The sequence below is a fragment of the Plecotus auritus genome (assembly GCF_963455305.1).
Source record: "Plecotus auritus genome assembly, chromosome: 3".
Classification (NCBI taxonomy): Eukaryota; Metazoa; Chordata; class Mammalia; order Chiroptera; family Vespertilionidae; genus Plecotus; species Plecotus auritus.
In genome coordinates this window covers 55153971-55177451 of record NC_137772.1, presented here as the reverse complement: position 1 = coordinate 55177451, position 23481 = coordinate 55153971, and the positions used below count along the sequence as shown (strand labels likewise).

At 38.5% G+C, this 23481-nt stretch overlaps 1 pseudogene across 1 annotated transcript; it reads left to right on the top strand.

Annotated features, from left to right (window-relative positions):
• Positions 1-468: 468 nt before the first annotated feature.
• LOC308244047 (neurofilament light polypeptide-like) lies at positions 469-22925 on the top strand (annotated as a pseudogene). The gene is made up of 2 exons: positions 469-513; positions 21820-22925. The product of its transcript is annotated as a neurofilament light polypeptide-like (transcript).
• The last annotated feature ends 556 nt before the right edge of the window (positions 22926-23481 follow it).

Here is a 23481-nt window from a genome sequence, read left to right as displayed (position 1 = left end):
ATACATAAATGTGTGCTTATGTGTGTGCATGTGCTTGTATGTGTCACAATTTTACTTTTTATAAGCAATTATTTATGTAATTGAGAATTAATATTATATTTTATTCATAAACAGAATTAGAAAATTTTCCTTTTCTTCGCATTTGAAAGGAGTTTTAGGGATAAAATAGGCAGGTTTAGGGAGCTTTAGGAATTAGAGGGTCCATGGAGGAGGACTGCAAAGATGAGGGCTTGGAGCTGCCAAAAGACATACATTCACAGAGAGAGAAAAAAAGCTGCCACAGGATAAGGGGAGAGGAAGACATCCACTCATAGAAGATAGGGAAAAGCCACAGGGTATGGGGAGAAAGAGGAAATAAACTTTCACAGAGGATAGAGAAATGTTGACAAATGGGAGAGAGAGGAAAACAGATTTTCACAGGAGATAGAGAATTCTACCACTGAAAGGAGAGAGGGAGAGGGGGGCACCATGTGGGGTTTGGGCTTTGAAGTTGATACAGTGACCAATCAGAAGGTAATATCAAGAGACAAAGAACTGCAGCCTTTATAAACCTTAGAAAAAGGGGCTTAGTGGGTCACCCCTTTTGGGACCCCCTCTTTACGTGGGAGTCTGTATTTGCTTCCAATACATTTCCACCCTTTTCATCTACCACCTTTTGTCCATGGCTTCATTCTTTGAATCCATCTGGACAAGGACCAGGGAAAGAAATCACCCTTGCATCCTGCTCAGGAAAACCACACAACTCCTTTGACATAGTTTAAGTAGTATTGAGATTATGTGATCTTTAAACGCATATTCATTGGTGATATACATGAGATCTGTGATCATGAGACATTTGGGAAAAATTCTCCAGGTAGCATTTGGGCTGGTCCATTTGTTTGATGGAGCTTTATATCTACATTCTCTGTTTCTTCTCTTGTGATCAACCTGATTAGATTTTTTGTCTCACTGCCATCAGATTTGCTAATTATTTTTTCATTGAAAGCTATTAATTTTATGTATTTATTTTTACTCCTTTTTATTGAATTTATTGGGGTGACATTGGTTAATAAAATTATACAGGTTTCAGATATACAATCCTACAATACATCATCTGTATATTTTATGTATTGTGTGTTTACCATCCCAGGTCAATGTAAATGCTATTAAATACATAAATCTTCACATATAATGTAGTTGATAAAACTTACTAGAGGCCTGATGCACAAAATCCATCCATGGGTAGGGTCCCTAGGCTTGGCTAGCAATCAGGGCTGATCTGTGGGCAAGCTGTGGGGTGATTGGGGGGCCCCCACAGACACCTGCCTTGGCTCACCTGGGGCCTGCAGGTTGGGGGCAGCTCCTTCATTGAGCGTCTGTCCCCTGGTGGTCAGTGCGCATCATAGCAACTGGTCATTCCACCGGTCATTCTGCCATTCAGTTGATTTGCATATTAGGCTTTTATTATATAGGACTAGAGGCCCAATGCACAAAATTTGTGCAAGAGTAGGCCTTCCTTCCTTCCTTCCCTTGGCTTCTGGCACCAGCTTCCCTCTGGCATCCAGACCCGGGTTTACATAGAGGCACCAGCTTCGTCCAGAAGGATGTCCAATCTAATTAGCATATTACACTTTTATTATTATAGACTAGGGGCCCAATGCACAAAATTCGTGCACTTGTGTGGGGGGAGTCCCTCAGCCCAGCTTGCCCCCTCTCACATACTGGGAGCCCTCAGGGGATGTCCTACTGACAGCTTAGTAGACAAGGGGATCGGGCGTAAGCCGCAGTCTGGCCTCCCTTTGTGGGAGGTGACCGGGCTGATCAGGGAAAGGCACCAGCCCCATCACCCCACTGCTACAGCCACTGCCAGTGTCTGCAGCCACCAAGGTGTTTTCATCAAAACAGTCCCTTCACAATGAAAAGATGACAACTTTCTTTAGACATTTTTAAGATGTGTCTTTCATAAGATATGACATTTCTTTCTTTCTTTTTTTTTTTTTTATCCTCACCTGAGGATATGTTTCCATTGACTTTTAAAGAGTGTGGAAGAGAAAGGGAAAGAGAGAAAGAAACATCAAAGTGAGAGGAACACTTTGATTGGTTGCCTCCTGCATGAGCCCTGACCTGGGCCCCAGCCAGGAAGGACCCTGCAACCTAGGTTCATGCCCTTGATCAGAATTGAACCTGGACCCTGCAGTCGGCAGGCCGAGGCATTATCCACTGAGCCAAACTGGCTAGGGCAGGATATGACATTTCTTAGCCCTCCAGCAGCAGACCTTCGTTTTTTTCTCCAGGAGTGTGGTGGAAAAGCCCTAGATCACCTTTTTGGATTCTTATACCCAAGAATATTACCATTGGCATACAGGGAGCTTAGCCAATGAGCAGTCAGAAAAGGTGTTTCCTCTGTAGTTCACACCAATCGCCTCTGATCTCCGGTTCCACCCCTGCCAAGGCCTAAAGCCTCCAGGCCTGGACAGGGGACTCCCAGCTCCCTTTGATCATGGGCTCTGCCCCTGCCCAGGAGCCCCCTGGCTCAGGCTCTTCCCAGGTTGCTCAGGACCCACGCGGGGCCTACCTTGGAGTGACCTGGGTGCTGAGAAAGTTCCCAGGACATAGGCTGCTGGGTGCCTACGTATGCAAATTAACCTCCATCTTTATTAGGTTAATTTGCATACTCACTCTGATTGGCTGTGGGCTTAGCGGAGGTACAGTCAATTTACATGTTTGTCTATTATTAGGTATGATAAGCTACACTCAGTAAATTGTTTTATCAAATTCTTCTGAATTTTTAAAGCCATGAATTCTTGTTTCTGTTTTCCGAGTATAAATAGTGAAACCAAAATGTGGTTTTTTGAGTTTGAGTTTATTGTCTCGTAAAATAGAAGAATACAGTTGTGGACAAAAATGGTTAGTTAAACCAAAGTTTACAGAGAGAAGCCAGTCCTGGAAAAGGTGCACCTGGGGTTCCAGGAGCAGGTCAGTGTCCAGAGCTTCCTTTCCATGTTACAGTCGAGAGTTAGTCAGTATCTAAGTTAATTAGTCTATTAGTCCATGTATGGACCCACATGACCATAAGCCACATGGGCAACAGGAAGCACATCTCCTGTCATCAACCCAAAAACCTAGTGCAATTAAAATGTCCCAACTGTCCAGACAGTAGTGGCCTTTTTAATCATTTAAAGGTGTAGGCAACCTGGATACAGCATAAATATGTGAGTCATCTCTCATGTGTGATTCCTCATAGACCCAGTTTGGTTCTTTTCCAATGTCTCTTCTTAGAGTGGTACTGGATTTTATTACGTTTTCATCAGAATCCAATGGGGAATAGGACAATTTTGCTTTTGTTTCTTGGCCGGGAACCTCTTGATCCCTGCTGGTTATTTCCTGATTGGTCCTTTCAAAGAATTTTGCCTTAGCAACATCCTTGGGATTGGTTTATATGCCTTACTACCTTGTGATTGGCTTTCTGCAAGTTGCCTGTCTTAGCAACATTCATACTTTTTAAAGCTCATGTATCCCTGGCACACCCTCCCTTCCCACCCTCCCTTCTGCCCCCCCCCACAAAGGTTCCAATTCCTGACTACCTAGCTTCCCTCTGTCTCCTCAACAGTACAGAAAAAAAATTGTGTATATTGTGGAATTCCACAATTTTATTTTCTTAAAATATATTTTTATCGATTTCAGAGAGGAAGGGAGAGGGAGAGAGAGATAGGAACATCAATGATGAGACAGAATCATTGTTCAGCTGCCTTCTGCATGCCCCCTACCGGTGATCTAGCCCGCAACCCGGGCATGTGCCCTTGACCAGAATCGAACCCAAGGACCCTTCAGTCCACAGGCTGACACTCTATCCACTGAGCCAAACCTGCTAGGATCATAAGGCAACAATTTTAAAAACTATTTATTATGCTCTCTCTCTGCTTTGCCTCATGATTATATTTCAGTCTTCATATGAATATCTTTAAAAAAACTTTCAGTAATTTAATAAAATTACTTCACAAAATAAAAAAATGATTTGCCTATGGCAAAGGTATATGTAAAGAAAATAAAGTTTATTCATGAAGACCATTATCTCTTCCATATTTCCTTATTCTAAGAATTTAGATGAAATACTTGGGATTTATTTTTACATAGAAAATATTAAAATTCCCTATTTCTGGAATAAAAATATATAGCTTCATAAGAAACTATGCTTATAGAGACAGAGTAAAATATTTTTAATGTGGGTAATTGTAACTCTAAATAAAATAAAATATCCTATATTTCTTTAGAGTAAGTAATAGAAAAAAGGACATTATGAAGTTTTCTTCTGTAGAAAAAAATATTTTTAATCCTCACCTGAGGATATGGTTTTATTAATTTGAGAGAGAATCACCCATGTGAGAGAAAAACATCAATCATTGACCTCTCATAAGCTCTCCTGCAACCTTCTTGGTGTACAGAACAAAGTTCTAATCAACTGATCCTCCCATCCAGAGCTATAGAAAAATATATTTTAAAAATATTCAATTTATTAGTTGGAGATTATGTATTCTCACAAGTCAAAATTACATAACTATTACTTTTTTTGACATTTTGTTGGTCAACATAATTTTAATTATTCTTTTATTTCTTACTAGAGACTGATGCATGAAATTCATGCATGGATAGGGTCCCTAGGCCTGGCAGGCAATCAGGGCCGATCTGTGGGGCAACCAGAGGGGCAATAGGTGGGGGGGTCCACTGGAACCCGCCTTGGCTGGCCTGGGGCTGCAGGCGGGGGGGCAGCTCCTGCCTTGAGCGTCAGCCCCCTGGTGGTCAGTGCGCATCACAGCGACCAGTTGTTCCACTGGTCATTCCACCGTTCAGTCGATTTGCATATTAGACTTTTATTTTATTGGATGTCTCTTCACATGTTGCTAGTGCTTTCCACAGACTGTTTCAGACTCCTGACTGCTTTAGTTAAAAGTGCCATACTCTCTGGCTTTAAGATCTGGTTACATCTTGCCAACTCAAGCTGAAAAATCTTTAGATCAAGTAATTTTTCCCTGAGTCCAACTGCTCCCTGTCCTTCCAGAGATTAAAGACCTTTAGTTTTCCATGTTTATTCCATCTTAGCACTAATCATAATGAACTATAGTCATCTACTTATTTTGTAGTGTGTAAGCTCTTATTCATCTTTACATTCCCAACCTGCACTAAATTATTGGCACAGTGTGAAATTCCATATGTAAGATTACTTTTTATAAAGATGTATAGGTAATACATTACAGAATCCACATGAGAAACTTACTCCAATAGAATATGTTGGTAAAAATACTGCAAGCATAATCAATAAGTCATTGATATTTTGGGCTAGTTGCCATGTGAATAGAGAAATTTTTTAACAGTTCTGATTTTCAGTTTTCTTCTCTGTGTAATGGCAGCAATGATTTTTGTTCATAGATGAAAGGGAATCAACTTCTACATATTTAGTGATTTCAAGTCATCAAAAATTTTGTGAATAATGAACAATACTTGCAATGAACAGTATCTCATGAGATATTAATTTCATGTTCTTTGGATAGATACTCAGAAGTGGGAATGCTGGATAATAAACCTGAAACTATTATCTTATTTTCTAGAAGAAAGCAAGATAAAGGATCACTGAAGTGAGTTACAACAACATTTTATTTCTCTATGCTCTATCCTATATAATGAAAGCCTAATATGCAAATCAACTGAACTGCAGAATGACCAGTCGCTATGACGCACACTGACCACCAGGGGGCAGGTGCTCAACTCAAGAGCTGTCCCCAGCCTTCAGGCCCCAGGCCAGCCAAGGGGGGTGCCAGTGGGGGCCCCCCGATGGCCCTGCTGATTGTCCCACAGAGGGAGGTGACCAGCGGCGGCGATGTGGGGGGGGGGGGCAGCAAGTGGGCGGTGCCAGGCTGGCCAAGGTGGGTGTCAGGAGGGGCTCCCCAATCACCCCACCAGTCACCCCACAGATTGGCCCTGATTGCCAGCCAGGCCTAGGGATGCTACCCATGCACAAATTTCTTGCACCGTGCCTCTAGTATACGTATAAGTGTTTTGAAGGACTCATTCATGATGTCCTAGAGAGCTCCCTTGCCCTTCTACTATGTGAGGACACAGTGAAAAGAGTCCTCCATGAACCAGGAAGCAGGCTCTCACTAGACATAAAATGTGCCTGTGATCTGATCTTGGACTTCCCAGCTTGCAGAAAGGTAAGAAATAAATTTTAATCTTTTATAAGCCCTGAGCCTATAGTATATTGTTATAGCATCCCAAATGGACTAAGATAATTGATGTTTTGTTGTTTTATTCTTTTAATTCTTAGGGTCTTTTCTTATTATTGTTTGCTAAAGATATTTATGTATCTTTAAATTTTTAGTAAAATGGCTATACAAATTAGAAAACTATGGAACAGAATTAAACACATTTCTCCTTTACTGAGACTGAATTCAGTAAACACGTTGTACAAAATAGGATAGGATAGAATATAGTTTGTATACTTGTGAAGAGTGTCAAATAACATTTTTACTGGTATTTTGAGTATTCAGCTGACTATTGACTCATCCTATATATATATAACCAAAGTTTTAGATCATTTTGATATATTCTAATTCAAGATATCTCAAGTAGGTTAAAACTTAGATTTTTAAAGGTTCCCAGCATACACTAAAATTCATATAAAGGGGCACAGCCCCTTTATATGAATATTTAAGAATATGTTCAGGACTATGAGAAGGTAAAAATAAAGAACTAACTTGTCAGCTTGAAAATTTCAGAAATCTATTATCTAACTACTGCAAAGTTACCTTATACAAGAGAGTGAACCAATTAGCCCTGTCAGTCACAGACAGCTCAGTACAAAATTGAGTTAAGTTTAGAGCCTTGAGATATCAGGTTTAATACTTGACTTAAACAATATGTCTGTGGTACAATGCTATATTAGTGACTGGGATCTTTCGTACAAGGCATGGTAGAAAATGGGTCAATGTTCAGTTATAATTCTCCATTGAAATAGAAACAAACTCTAGAAAATTTTCAGAGCTTAATTTTATGTTATTTCTTTTTGTAATAACCAAGTCTTAGCTCAGCCACATAGCATGTGGTTTGCTTCTTACAAGGCTGGAAGAATGTGGTCATCCTGGTAAAGTGGGAAGATACAACTTTTCTCAAAAACTATAATGAAACAAAGCATTGAATAAGTGCAAAAGACATGGATCACAAGCATACATATGACATAAACTGCCTGTGTGATATAAAATTATCAAGAGTGTCATTTTGTTCTCCATTTACAGGAATAAAAAAGTGAAAAATGACTAAATAATCTCAAAGTTGCTCCATTAAAAAACAAAAATATAATAAAATAAATGTTTATTTTTAGAATTATTCATCTTAATTGCCTGCTTCTGCAACTCCTGTTGATACATTACAGAGTAAACTTTTAACACAATAGTTCAATCAATTCAGGTTTTTTTTTCAACTTTATTTTTATTTTATTTTTTAATCATCACCCAAGGATATGTTTTTATTGATTTTTAAAAATTTTCTTAAGTTTATCTTCATTGTTGAAAGTATTACATATATCCCATTGTCCCTCCATTAACTCCTTCCACCCCACACCCAATCCCTCCCCCAAGTCCTTGACCACACTATTGTCTGTGTTCATGGGTTATGCATATATGCATGTAAGTTCTTTGGTTAATCTTCTCCTCCCCACTCCCCCACCCATAAACTGATGAGAAAGAATTAGAAATATAAACAACAAAAATATGGCAAATTAAAGTGTTTTTTGTTTTTTTAAGAACTTAACATAAAAAAAGACAATTATACATTTACACTGAGTGGCCAGATTATTATGATCTCTGAACGCATAATAATCTGGCCACTCAGTGTATATCCTATATAATAAAAGGCTAATATGCAAATTGTCCCCTCGACCAGGAGTTCGACCAGCAGGCAGGACAGCCCCAACCCGTGCACGAGTTCATGCACCGGGCCTCTAATATATAACCCTCTCAACACTTTCAAAGTAGCAGATCGATATTTCTCTTAAATGCACTAATGGTGGGAGTGACTACTAAGCCCTCTTGAGAGTTATACTTAAGGTCTAACTACATGGGTTGGACATAATAATTATGTTTCATTCCAACATTCCCACCTTCCAGAGCTTTCAGATTCCTTCTCATATGGTATGCCAGGGAAGTTTCAGTATTTCAACGTTATTGTCTCTAGACCATCATTAAGTATCATTAATCAATTATTAATATTCCTCTCCATCCACATGTTGTACCTGGATAAATTATCCCTTATCAATACAGTTATGCCAATCAAGTCTTATATTTTATTCTTATTGATTTAACATTCTCAGAACTCATCTGCATACTTTATATACCTTTGTCAACATGAACTGGTGAAAACTTGTAATATGTTCAGTGTCAGGCTATGACCTCCTAGAAAAGGTCTTAATCTTCTCCCTCTGGATTATGCTGTAATCTAACTGTTGATATCTATACGGAGGGCATGAGGAGTGACCTATTATGGGTCCTAAAGAAACTCCTTCTCCCTTAGTGATGCAACACCTTCAGTATAGTTATTGAAAAGGTTTTATACAAGAGAAGGCAAGTCTCTTCAGGTGGAGTGAGTGGCTGCCTCTTCTGGCAAAGGAGAGGTAGTTGAAGGTTTAAAATTCTCAGACTCATTTGTAATTGTACAAATTCCCCAAATATTATTCTGAATTTTACTTCATGCCTACAAATTCTATTTTTCTGACACTGGAACTCTGCATTCAATCTTGTTCTGGGCTCAGTCATCAACGTCTTCTCTGTAAATATGAGATGAGGGACTTGTTTTAAAGTTGCCAGAGGATTTCTAATTGTGATCTACATTGAACATTTAAGCCTCAAATAAGTATTTTGCTCTGTAAACACCACAGATTTATCAGAAGAATTCTTGTGACCCCATAAGCTTATAGTGGCTATGGTTACCATAGAATTTACATATAACAACTATGTGATCCACAAATGCCCTTGATCTTCCTTTCATCACTTGCATCAGGAACTGTAAACAACAATATCTTTATTATTCAATCTTCTGCAGAATCCCATTATCTCATTTTTTTCCAACCAGAAAGTAATCTTTCTTTGCCTTAAATATGATCGCAGAATTCCATGTCTAGGGCCTGTTTCTGGGGCTTCATTATCAACTAGAGACCTGATGTATGAAAATTCGTGCAAGAGTAGGCCTTCCTTATCCTGGCTGCCAGCACTGGCTTCCCTCCGGCACCCGGGACCTGGGCTTCCCTCCTCAGGCAGCCTGCAGGCACCTGGGACCCCACCAACTTCCCTCGGGCCCAGGCTTTGTCAGGAAGGACACAGGAAGTTCAGAAAGTCGTTCAGCTGTCCGGTCTAATTACCATGTTACCCTTTCATTATTATAGATTATGGTGCTGATTTTTGTTTGTTATGTTTGTATGTTTGGCTGGGAACAAGTGGCACAATTGCATAAGAAAAGTTTAATACTAAGACTATTATGAAAATTGTGGGGATGGTTAAGAGAAATGTTGAAGTAGCCTTGAGCTAGCCATAGGGAGGGGCAAGGAGAAAGAACGTTTACTGGTACCAGAGAGTAATTGCATACGCAAGAGACTGCCCCTGACAGGAACTATGCCTTTGGTAGAGGGGGGGAACTAACTTGCGGAAGCAGCACAGAACGGAGTGAGCTAGAGGAATACATACTCCTTCCTCATGTTGTGTCTCTAACTGGCATATGTAAGCCCTTTGAGGTGATATATGCAAGTTAGGTTACCAAGGAACATAGAAGATTGCTAAAGCATAAGGAGAACATCTGGAATGAAACACTAAAAGGAAATACTATTTGCCATTGACTTCCATTACCAGCTACTGGAAGACAAAAAAAAAACAAACAAAAAAAAAAAAAAACAAATAACTATTTCTATCTGGTTAAAATAATCTTAATACATAATAGAAGTGTAAATTTATCAGAAAATTTAGCTTAAAATTCAAATATATGATATTTAGATTTTGACCTTTAAGTTATAAAATTTTATGTTACATTTACTATAATTTCATTGGATTCAAAAATGCCTACCACATCTGATTTGATACGTGTCTCCACTATGTTTGACTGTAAAAACAAACATTGCAAGATATACAAATAACTATAAAATAACCATTGATGATAAACAATCTATTCCCATTACATTCATATTAATAGTATGAGTAATTTTCTGAAAATCAGGCTACTTGTCTCCTAAACATACAAGTGAAATTCATATATTTTTATTTAGAATCTTAGACAGAAAATGCTAATTACAGAAAATGTTAATTAAATAGTTAATATAATTTTCATCTTATCCAATAAGATGCTTGGTATGCTGTCTGCTTCTGATAATTTCTATTAAAAGAGTCTCAGTGTGTCCAACTGGTGTGGCTCAGTGGTTGAGCATTGACCTATTAACCAGGAGGTCACCATTCAATTCTTGGTCAGGGCACATGCCTGGGTTGTGGGGGGTGGGAGGATGATCATGCAGGAGGCAGCCAATCAATGATTCTCTCTCATCATTGATGTTTCTCTCTCTCCTCCTTTCTTCTCTGAAATCAATAAAAATGTATTTTAAAAAATAAAGATTCTCAGTGCTTTTCTCCTGTTATGTTGGATTTTTAAAAATGCATTCTTCAAATTTTGCTTAGCTTTTACATATGTCAACTAAATAATTTTATGCCAAAAATTCAGGTAGAGGTTCTGACATACATTATAAATCCTAGCTTGGCTATGTTTATTCAAACTAACTTTTTGTCAACATGCCTCCAAATATTCATTTCCATGATGTTAGAGAAGATAACATAGATATCAAATTGAGTCACACCCGCAGAAAGTGAAGGATTGCTTTCCTGCTGTTAAGAAGTGATATCCAAAATGTACATTATTTATCCCTCACACTGAGAAGATTTAATTATATATTTTGATTCAACATTTCAAATGAATTAAGTACATCCTTAAGTATGGGACTTAACTTTGAAAATCCTGATGCGATAAACTGACTTCATTATATGTGAACACATACTTATTGCATAATCTCAAATTCTCCTGTTCAAAAAAGAAATGAAAAATATTCTAAAATAATCCTTTGAAAATCCACATCATCACATCTAAATATACTTGTTAATGTGTTAGTATGTAGGTTTATGCTGTTTATATTGCTGTTTATTTTGAAGCAATAGGTGAAGAGCTATGTTTTCATTACCACTCTACAGTGTGTTATATTAAATTTGATTTTATAATCTCAATAATTTAAATTGTTAAGTATACCAACATATCTAAAAATAGAAAAAGGTTCTTTCTTCTCTCAGAAAGTTAGAGAAAATAATTGGAAAGATTCTGTCTTTCTGATGAAATAGCATTATAGAAAGCAAGGTTTTCTAGCACTGTTCCAATTGATATCTCCCTCTTTTTCTTCTTGAAAATTATAATTTGAATTTTTAAATGGCCAGTATGTATGCACACAATCTAACCAGATTTTATGAAAAATATCAGAAAATCTAGCCATAAATTTGGTATTATATTATTTATTTGACACATTTTAACATCCAGCAAACCTTGACCTGATGCATGGAAACACAGATGCAGCAGGAGAAAAACACTGAATTATTTTTGTTTAAATGATTTTTTTCACCCAAATATAACCCCACATGGAAAACCCCCTGAAGTAAGGCAAATATAACCCCGTCCTCCATAACTAGATCTGTGGTTTAAAATGTTGTATTGTCATTAACACAGGACTGTTTATTATTTCCACATCATTATTTTAATTCAATACTTAGTACTCATTATTATTCTGTTATTATTATTGTCACTTTGTTATTAAATGCATACTATTTGCTAGCCATTATGGTATTTAATATTTATAACATCCTCTTCAGGCATTATCATCACTTTTAAATGACAAGTCTATATGTTTAGTGAACATTATGTTGTTAAAATATTTATGAGAAATAGTCACACATTTAGTAATAATTTAGAAAAAAAGTTAAAACCTAGCCATAGTCATTTAAGGACCTAGAGTGCATTCACTTATTCACTTATCCAATTAATTGTTATTGGGTAAATATCTTGTGCTAGGTCTAATAAAGCCTTAAAAATAATAAATTTATTAATTTGTTTTCTTATTACTAGTACTTTAACTCTTTTGATAATATCTTTCACATAGAATTACATAAGGATTAAATAAGTTTCATTTTACTAGGTATAACAGTAAAACCCTTATAAGAGTACCTGGCACATAATAATAATGTGTTTGTGTGTGTGTGTGTGTGTGTATTGCGGGGAAGGGGGGAGCAGGGATAGTTTAAAAAAATTAGATAAAGGAAGAAAGACATTTTATTATTTTTGAAATTTGCAATTAACTTTTCCCCATACAATGAAAAAAATATAGCACAGAATTTCAAATGAACATTCACTTTCAGAAGACTTCATGGAGGATTTCTGTCTTTACATGAGCTTTTTAAAGACAAAATCTTTCCTGGGAGAGAATATTGCCTAAGTAAATGCACAAAAATTATTATGAATTTATGCTGCATACCATAATTTAGTCAGTTTAGTCAAATAAAAATGATGACAAGCAAAGCTAATCCATCTTCTTCAAATCGCATACAAGATAACGTTAAGTGTAAGGATTTTTCAGTTTACAATGATTGACTTTCACATCATGAGTTATAACTTTTTGTCAGTGAGTATTTATACTTAGGTTTTGCAGATTGAATAACTTACAATTAACAGTTACAGATGGGAGTTATTTTCCATAAATATAGTGCTCTTTTCTAGATTTTCTGTGAATTTCCAGTTAAGTCAAATTATAAAAATTAAATGTAAAATTGATAATTTAGAATCAATATACCATTTAATTGGACAATAATCTTTTCCTTATTTGTCAAGATATAATCATGAATAATTTATATTTCTAAATGGAAAGTATAATGTGGAAATATAAACAGTTAAACAAATATAGTTAAAATAACACTGATCTCATAAGATATAATTTAAAATGTTTACTGCAATTTATTTTTTTAAACAATAAGAAAAACAACAGTGAACCAGCTCTGTTTTATGTTGTTCTTTCTAAACTTTTTTCATATATTTTTGTCTGTTGGGCTATTTTTGACTTTTCTTGATTTTTACACTCTTTCTAACTGTTTGAGACTGGAATAATTTTGGTAACATGTTTCATTTTTCATATGATTTTGCAGAGTAAAATTGTTGGAACACTGGCAAACTTGTCTGCCTGCTAATGCTGAAAACTGTCACCTGAGATTGACATCCAGATAAGATTTTGTGAGTGCTGTTAGTAAGGGGGAAAAAAGAATGCATACTAATAGAATAAATTTCTCTAAATAATCCGAGTTCAAAACCTTTTATTAATAACATTTTTTATGTCAAAATAGGTATCCTATATAATAAAAGGTTAATATGCAAATTGTCCCCTCGGGAGTTCGACCAACTGGGAGTTGGGCCGCTTGTTATGACATGTGCTGACCACCAGGGGGTGGTGAGAAATGAAGGAAGGCCCTGGCTGGCAGCTGGCAGCTGGGGAAGAAAGGCCTCTATCGGCCTGATCACCGACCAGGCCTAGGGACCCTATCCATGCATGAATTTGTGCACCAGACCTCTAGTTTAATAATAACTTTGAATGACAATTGTACTGGAGTTTGTTCCTAAAACTACACTCAAAGTGCTGGGCCATCTATTTGATAATATGAGATTCTATAAAATAAAAAATTAATGATAAGAGCATCAGGAAAAGAAAGTTGTAAAATTTTACTAAAAGAGGATTTGAGATTATAAATGATTTTTATAACATTGTATATTATATTTTATTCTAACCATGCATAGATAATTTATAATTTTGTAGTTCTTGAATAAATGAACTATTAATATGACATATATTGAAATAGGGATACAAAGTTCATTTTTTAAATTATCAATAAAGTATTAAACTTCAGAAGAAATAAAACTTTAATAACCATGTTAGAATTGGTTCATTTTTTACTTTTTATAATCAGGAAGTATGCTTATTAATCTTTTGTTAATTTAATATAAATATTTTCCTTTGAATTATTTAACCTTTGTTTTACTTCACAATATTTTTTTTTTTTTATTATGTTGTCATTTTTGGAACTCTGTCTTCTATTTATTTTTCTTCTATTTCTTTTTCTTTTTTTAAATAAATCTTTATTCAGATTATTACAATTGTTTCTCCTTTTCCCCCCCATAGCTCCCCTCCACCCAGTTCCCACCCCACCTTCTGCCCTTACCTCCCCCCCACTGTCCTCATCCATGGGTGTATGATTTTTGTCCATTCTCTTCATGAACCCCCCATACCCCTTTCCCCCTGAGAATTATCAGTCCACTCCCTTTCTATGCCCCTGATTCTATTATATTATAGGTTTTCAGTATCTTGCTCTCTCTCTTCTTCTGGCACCCCCATAATTCTGATGTTGGTATGCTTGAAGTTGTCCCAGAGTCTTCTTACACTATCTTCAACTTTTTGGATTTTTTTTTCTTTTTGCTTTTTCGGTTGAGTGTTTTTTGCTTCTTTGTATTTCAATTCTTTGACTTGATTCTTGTGTTCCTCTAGTCTGTTGTTGGGTCTCTGTATAATATTTTTTATTTCAGTCAGTGTATGCTTAATTTCTAGTTGGTCCTTTTTCATATCTTCGAGGGTCTCATTATATTTATCAGCCTTTTCTAGTATATTCTTGAAAAGCCTTATAACCGTGGTTTTGAATTCTATATCCAATATCCAGTTGTTTGTTTTCCTCCATTTCTTTCGTTTGTGATCTGTTTCTTTGACGCCGCATTTTCACTGCTTCCCTGAGTTGGTAAGGTAGATTTGTGTGCTAGGTTTCCTATTTGGCCCAGTGGGTCGGCCTCCCCAGTTAACCTGAGGTGGACACTCTTGGTGCACCCCTTTGTGGACTGTGTGTACAGCCTTGTTGTAGTTAAGTCTTGATTGTTGTTGGTATCACTGGGAGGAATTGACCTCCAGGCCAGTTGGCTGTAAGGATCAGCTGTGTCTATGCTGGGAGAAGTTTGGTGCTGGAGACAGCCTTATAGGATTAGACTTGCCACATTGCAATAGCCTCTGTGCTCAGCTTGGATGGGGTGGAGTCTCAGGGCGGAGCAAACAGTCTTGGCTTCCAGTCAGCCTTGCCCTTGTGCGCGTGCGCGCCGGCAGACCTCTGCCTTCCCCGGCTTCGCAGCCTTTGTGCGCACTAGCATGCGCGCTCCTGCAGACCACTGCCTTCCCCGGCTCCCGAGTTTCCACCTGAGAGTCCAGATTCCCCCCCGTAAGAGCGCAGGTCCCCAGGGGCTTGCCTGGAACTGGGGTTCAGTGCAGTCAGAATTGGGGTTCAGTGCAGTCAGGAGCTTCGGACTCCCTTCTGCTATGGAAAGCCTGTGGCAACCTCCGCAGCCTTTGTGTACACTGGCACGCGCGCCCCCAGAACCCTGCCTGCCCGGGCTCTCCCGGGTCTCCCCCGGGTCTCCGAGTCTCCGGGTGCCTTTCTCTCTACCTGACAGTCCAGACTCCCCCTGTATGAGCCTGGGTCCACAGGGTTTCGCCCGGGACTGGGGTTCAGTGAAGTCAGAACTGGGGTTCAGTGTGGTCGGGGGTTTTCTTCCCCCTTCCACCAGAGAAAGTCAGCCAGGCTCTCAGCCGCCCTTCCCTCTGCGCGCACAAAGACACTTTGCCGTACCTCCAATTCTCTGTGAGCTTTTCTCTTTCCTTCTAGTTGTAGAATTTTCACTCATCCAGCTTTCCTGTGGTTCTGGATGGTGTCCGTTCTGTCCTTTAGTTGTAGTTTTGAAATTGTTGTGCGAGGCAGCAGTTTAGGTGCTTACCTATGCCGCCATCTTGGTTTCTCTCCTACTTCACAATATTATAATCTGCATATATATAAAAATATTTTTCAACCAGACAAGTATAGGAAGTGAAGTCAAACAGGTAATAATAGAAACTTTTGGACCACTCTGAGGATCATTTTTTTTTTAATTTAGTTTTATATAGAGGAAGGGGGTCATTATGGTTTGGGAGTCCTCTGGCTCCAATATTGAGAATTTATTTGTGCAGTGTTAGGGTAAAAGTGTAAACAGAGAGACAGGAGGTGAAAGCAGTAATCCAGGTGAGAGATATATCTTTGACTATGGCATTAACAATGAAAGTTATAAAAAATTGGTATGTTTTAAATATAATTAGTAAATAGACCCAATACAAATACAAATTTCTGATTGGTTGGATTTAGATATGAATGTTTATCTAAGATAATTCTAAATTTGAGCAATTAGAGGTATACATTTGTCATTAACTAAATTTAATTAAGCAGCTGATGGAGGAATGAAGCAGTTAAGTGACCAAGTGTTCACCTTGGGACATGTACATGTTGATAGTCTATTAGATATTTGAAGATAGACATTGAGGAGGTGGATGGGTAGTAGAGAGAAGTCTCCTCCCTGTGTGACCTGTGACTAGACCAGTAACTCCAGTGTATTTCTTTTTCTGGATGAGAATCCAGCTATGATTTGTTCCAACAAAACACACTGACTAATTTTCTGTTACTTTGTATTTGCATAATGGTTTTTTATTTGTTGAAGATAGTCTCCTGAAGTAGGCAGAAGAAATGAGCAGAATTATTTATAAAGATGCATGAATAGCCCTGGCCGGTGTTCTACGTGGTTAGAGCTCCCCCCTTGAACCAAAGGGTTGCAAGTTCAATTCCTGGTCAATGATGAATACCTGGGTTGTAGGTTTGCTCCCTGGCTCAGTCCAGGTGCATGCTGGAGGCAGCCAACTCATGTATTCTCTTACGTTTATGTTCCTCTACACACACACCCCCTTACACTCTGTCTTAGTGGAAAGAATGTACTTGGGTAAGGATTAATAACAAAAAACAGATGTGTGAGTTGCTGTATATAACAATTTATTTGTAAACCTAGAAATAAAATCTAAGTATTAATTATGCTTAATTTTAAAAAAATCCTTTGCCTATTTTCAATTACATTTTTACTGTTTTATTTAACTAAAAATTTTTAAAGCAATCAAAATTTAAATATATGACTTTTTAAGTAATATAATAAATGGATTCTGAAATAATGCATGGGATACTAGTTGTTTTACAATAATCATTTTAATCTGAAAAATAAGTGGGAGATTTTGCAAGAGATTAGACTATCTTATTATTCATCAAGATAAATAAAACTCTTAGCACTTTTAAAATATGGCATCTGACATCTTAGCATTAAGAATTTAACAAAATATGTATTACTTAGCTTTTTGGATGATGGTTCCACACACATTTCTTTACAACCACAATTAGAAATCCAGGTGCAAACAAAACACATAAGATTTCAATTATAAATATAAGGATCAGGAGTTATGATAACTTGCTTGGACACATTAACTCCGCCTCTAGGAATGAGTTTCAAATAAAGATTATATCTGATTGGAGTTACCTCAACTTTCAAAAGAATCAGAACCTGATATAACAGGACAGATTTAACAAGAAAATAAAGTAATGGTGACGTTTAAAAAAAAAAAAAAAGAGAAAAAACAAACTTTGGACTGAGAAAAGCGTATTTTTGTGGCACTAACATAAGCTGAGAAGGCCCTGAATATCATTTGTTAATTTACAAAAAGAAGTAACAGATTTATAAAGCAGCAGGAATTAATAAAAATTTCTTGTAATGTCTTAAATCGGCTCTGTGATGTTTCTCATGCCTCTCGAGTTGCCTTAGGGTATGGACATGCTACTTAATATAGTGTGAAATTTTAATATATCATGTTTTGTGTCAATTATTTTGATAATTTGTTATAATTAGTTGTTCCTATCAAATATATTTTAAAGAGAATAAAATGAAATTTACCTGTATACTGATCACAATTTAATGTTTACTTTGTAAATTTTATACAAAAATTCCAAGCAGCCTTTCACCAAAATACTTTTAATTCTCTAATGACATAGCAATGCTGGCTGAATGGAGTTGTACAAAGTTGAGTCTCTGAGCCAAGGCTTAATTGGACAGCATGCCTAACAGAAGCTAATGAAGTGGATAACATCAGAGTACAAAGTCCTTTCCAACTAAGTGTATGCCAGAAGCAAAGTAAAAAGTCAATATGTTTCCACATCCAAATGGTAAGACTGTGACAGGAAATTTAACATGAAATCCAAAGATCATATGGGCAGATAAACAGTAGAATAGTGTTAGAAGCCAGTAGCATCTAGGAGAGAATATCCATGTATATGACAATTAAAGGGATACTATGCTACGGGAGCTTACATGCAAGGAATGCCCTTTTTATGTTCTGTGCACTATGTATTGGCTAAAGGAATATCTCATATTAATTCACAAGTGTAGATACAGTATGAACTAAACAAAAATTCTCAATATTACAATTAATATTTAGATACTATAGGTCCGGTGCACAAAATTCATATGGGGGGGGGGGGCTGTCCCTCATCCCAGCCTGCACCCTCTCCAATCTGGGATCCCTCTCACAATCCAGGACTGCTGGTTCCCAGCTACTCGCCTGCCTGCCTTCCTGATTGCCCCTAACCACTTCTGCCTGCCAGCCTGATCACCTCCTAACCACTCCCCTGCCAGCCTGATTGATGCCTAACTGCTCTGCTGCCAGCCTGTTTTCCCCTAACTGCCCTCCCTTGCAGGTCTGAGTCCCCCCCAACTGCCCTCCCCTGCAGGCCTGGTCACCCCTAACTGCCCTCCCCTGCAGGCCTGGGTCCCTCCCAACTGCCTTTCCCTACAGGCCTGGTCGCCCCTAACTTCCCTCCTATGCCGGTTTGGTCACCCCTAACTGCCCTCCCCTGCAGGCCTGATCGCCCACAACTGCCCTCCCTTGCAGGCCTGGTCCCTCCTAACTGTCCGCCCTTGTTGGCCATCTTGTGGTGGCCATCTTGTGTCCACATGGGGGCAGGATCTTTGACCACATGGGGGCAGCCATCTTTTGTGTTGGAGTGATGGTCAATCTGCATATTACTCTTTTATTAGATAGGATAGAGGTCTGGTGCACGGGTGGGGGCCAGCTGGTTTGCCCTGAAGGGTGTCCCGGATCAGGGTGGGGCTTCTCTTGGGGTGTGAGGCAGCCTGGGTGAGGGGCCTGAGGTGGTTTGCAGGCCGGCCACGCCCGCTGGCAACCCAAGTGGAGGCCCTGGTTTCTGGGGTTTATTTATCTTCTACAATTTAAACTTTGTAGCCTGGAGCAGAGCCAAGCCTTCTGCTTGCTCCGTGGCAGAAGCCATCTCTGTTGGGATTTATGTATTTTCTATCATTGAAACTTTGTAGCCTTAAGCGGAGGCCTGGGCTGGCCAAGTTGTGCAGAAAGCTTGGCTTCCTCCATCACCAGGGGGAACCCTAGCCTCCTGCTCTTTCCAGCTCCGTGGCTGCCGCCATTTCTGTTTGGGTTTATGTATCTTCTATCATTGAAACTTTGTAGCCTTGAGTGGAGGCCTAGGCTGGCAAGGGCAGGCTGAAAGCTTGGCTTCCTCCATTGCCAGGGAAACCCAAGCCTCCCTCCTGCTCTCTGTGGCCAGAGCCATCTTGGTTGGGCTTATTTGCATAGTCGCTCCTGATTGGCTGGTGGGCTTAGCTTGTGGGCGTGGCTTGTGGGTGTAGCAGAGTGATGGTTAATTTGCATATTACTCTTTTATTAGATAGGATTGCAAAATGATCACTATAATAACAATATAGTTATAATTTTTCTAGAGTTTCTAAATGTAAAAATTAAATATTGTAAAATAAAAATGAGTTGATTGAAAATTAACAAATTAACTGATAAAATTATTGAAATTCTAATTTAAGTCTCATGTTTATGAGTGTGTGTCTGTATGTGTGTGTTTTGGCACACTCAGTAAAGTTACATTACAACAAAAAAGAAACAAGGAGCAATATTTTCAATAAAAGTAAAAAAGAATTAATATCACTAAAGATTATTTCAAATTACAAACTACAGCAATTAAAAAGACTTTTGTACTCATATTTGAAAAGGAAACTAGAGCAATAATAGAATAAATACTGCAGAAACAGACTCATTTTTCATATGGTATGATAGTCTTGGTTAGCTTATGTAAAAAGGAAGTTCCTCACATACTTTATTTTTACTTTACCTTGTTTTATTAATTACTAATTGTCATATTAAGTATATTGTGTTATTTTATTATCTACATCCTTCTAAGGAAATATAATAAATTCTAAAATAAAATAGAGTTGTTGTTTTTAATTACTGCATAGCTTGGGTCTTCAAGAGTACCTGGTATAACAAACAGCTAATGATGAAATATCTTATACATGTGGTAAAATAGAGCATCCCAGAAAAACAGAAAAGCAGAGATTATTCAAATTGTAGTGATGGTTTGCTTTTCAAATGCATAAAAATATTTTAAACAGTTTTAAAAAATGATGTCCAATTTAAATAAGAGATATATTAAAAGCTTTAATAACATAGAATAATAGTTTAGTGAACTCATATAAACTAGAGAAATTTCAAACCTTCAAAATAAATTATTAAGAAAAAAACTGGAAAATTTAATGTATTATTAATTTTTAAACTTATCTAAAGTATAAATGTATTTAATTATTTTAATCCTGTAGGATGACTAACATTGAAGCTCTGAATAATTTTATATTTGTTTGTTCATCTGTCTAGAGATGTACCTATAAAAAATAGTTATATCTTAATTTTAATCAAATAATAATAATCAAACAGTACCATGATGTATAGAAAAAATTAATGTAATATAATTGAGAACAGTAGGACTCACATATTTAGGTACTAGACCCTAATAATATCTATGAGACCCCCAAACCTGATAAGGAAATACTGTTATTTTCTCTACATCTTCCAACTCTATATAAGATAACCTTTCCCTGAACATAGAAGTGAGCTGTTCTCACTCATTGGGAGGTTCAGATACCTTCCTTTACTTCAAGAAGGAAATATTAAAGTGAATAGCATTGGAAGCATAACACTGAAACTGAAAGACAGGATCTCTAAAGTAGAGAAATTCAGGTGGCATAATGTCTCTTTGCATTAACTTCAGAATAATCCAGCCTACTTAAAATGGTAGCTATACCAGAATGTATGCTTCCACAACGGAAAAAAAGGGGGTGTATGGTAAAAAAATATAAAGACTTCTAAATAGAACACTTTTATTTTCTATATTAGATTATGAAGATATACCATCAAACTGCTTCTCAGTATATATTTAAAAGGCTATAAACCACATTAATCTTCACTAATAAAAGAGAAAGATGCTAATTGACTGTACCTCTGCTACGCCCACAGTCAATCAGGAGTGATATGCAAATAACCCAACAAATATGGCCGGTAAATTTGCATATGCAGGTGGGGCAGGCAGCAGCTGACGCCCCTGCAGAGTCCAGGCGGCTATTGGGACCAGGCAGGTGGCATGGACAGCTCCTGACATCTCCCTCGAGGTCCAGGAGGCAATCTGGACTGGGCAGGCCCGGGGGGCAATGCTTGACACCCCCGTGGAGTCCAGGTGGAGATTGGGATTGGCAGTTCCAGCAGGCAGCGCCTGACGCTGCCCATGGGGTCCAGGCGGCGATCGGGACGGGGCGCGGTCTCTGGGATCACTGTCTGCCCCAGGGCTGCCTGTGGACACGGGTGGAGCAGGCCCGGGTTGAACGTTTTAATGAAAATGGGATGCCTGTGCCCTGCCCCACTGAGCCCCATCCCTGGCGAGGAGAGAGAAATGGGCAGTTAGGAGGCACAGGGGCTCTAAAGTGGCTGGGAGCAACCTGCAGGCGTACTACCAGGAAGAGGTGCTGAACCATGAGGATGCAGAGGGCTGGCTGATGGAGGCGCGCAAAGGTGCAGATGAAGCAGCTCTCGCTTGTGCTGAACTGGAAAAGTGCATCGACAGCCTGATGGATAAAATCACCTTTCTGAAGAAGGTGCAGAGGATATCACTGAGCTGCAGGCACAGATCCAGTATGCTCAGATCTCTGTGGAGATCCGACCTCTCTGCTATGCTCAAGGACATCTGTGCCCAGTAAGAGAAGCTGGCTGCCAAGAACATGCAGAATGCCGAAGAATGGTGCAAGATCCACTTCACCGTGCTGACCGAGAGTGCTGCTAAGAACACCTATACAGTGCGTGCTGCCAAGGAGGAGGTGTCTGAGAGCTGCTGACTGCTCAAGGCCAAGACCCTGGAGATAGAAGCAAGCCGGGGCATGAACAAAGTGCTGGGAAAGCAGCTGCAAGAGCTGGAGGATAAGCAGAACTCTGACATTAGTGCTATGCAGGACACAATCAACAAATTAGAAAATGAGTTGAGAACTACAAAGAGTGAAATGGCACGATATTTAAAAGAATACCAGGACCTCCTCAATGTGAAGATGGCTTTGGACATTGACATTGCAGCTTACAGGAAACTCTTGGAAGGTGAGGAGACCCAGCTCAGTTTCACCAGCGTGGGAAGCATAGCCAGCGGCTACTCCCAGAGTTCCCAGGTCTTTGGTCGATCTGCCTAGGGTGGTTTACAGACCAGCTCCTACTTGATGTCCTCTCACTCCTTCTCTTCTTAATACAACAGCCACATCCAGGAGCAGCAGATTGAGGTGGAAGAGACCATCGAGGCTGCCAAAGCCAAAGAAGCTAAGGATGAACCCCCTTCTGAAAGAGAAGCTGAAGAGGAGGAGAAGGAGAAGGAAGAGGCTGAGGAAGAGGAAGGAAAGGAAGAGGAAGAAGGTGCCAAGAAGAATTTGAGGATGCAAAGGAGGAAGAAGGAGGTGAAGGTGGAGGAGAAGATACCCAAGAAGCTGAGGACGAGAAGAAAGATGGAGGTGCTGGGAGGAGCAAGCAACCAAGAAGAAAGATTGAGCCCTCCTCTCAATTATTTCAGGAATAATCCTCCTGAAACCAGGTCAACCCCGTCACCAACCAAGCAGTTGAGTTCCCGATACTATATGAATTAAGAAGTCAATATATATAACATTCTGAGGTGACTCAGGTTGGACATTAAATGTTATGCTATGAGTTTTCTCCTTATGCAGAGTATCAGTTTGCTTGCAGAGTGGCTTCCTGGCTTGCTGCCAGCCTGTGCATGGTCCACGCTTATGAGTTCAGGAACTATGACAATGTGAATAATTCAGATGTTTACAATAAAAACACATGAATACACGAATTCTCTGATGTTAATGTTAAACTTCATGGAAAAAATAGTCCTTTGAATCTTTGGTGTTTAGAAATTAAAGACCTCAAATCATGTGCAATAAACAGTAAATAAAGTTACACTGAATGACAAAAAAAAAAAATACATTAGGGGCCAGGAAACGTTCAAAGAACTGGGGAACCATTCCCAAATCAGGAAAGGAAGTCACAGGGTGTATATTATTGCTACTAATACAGTATTTCCTACTACTTACAACATGTACAATGTAATATATTAGATGCCTTCCTATATC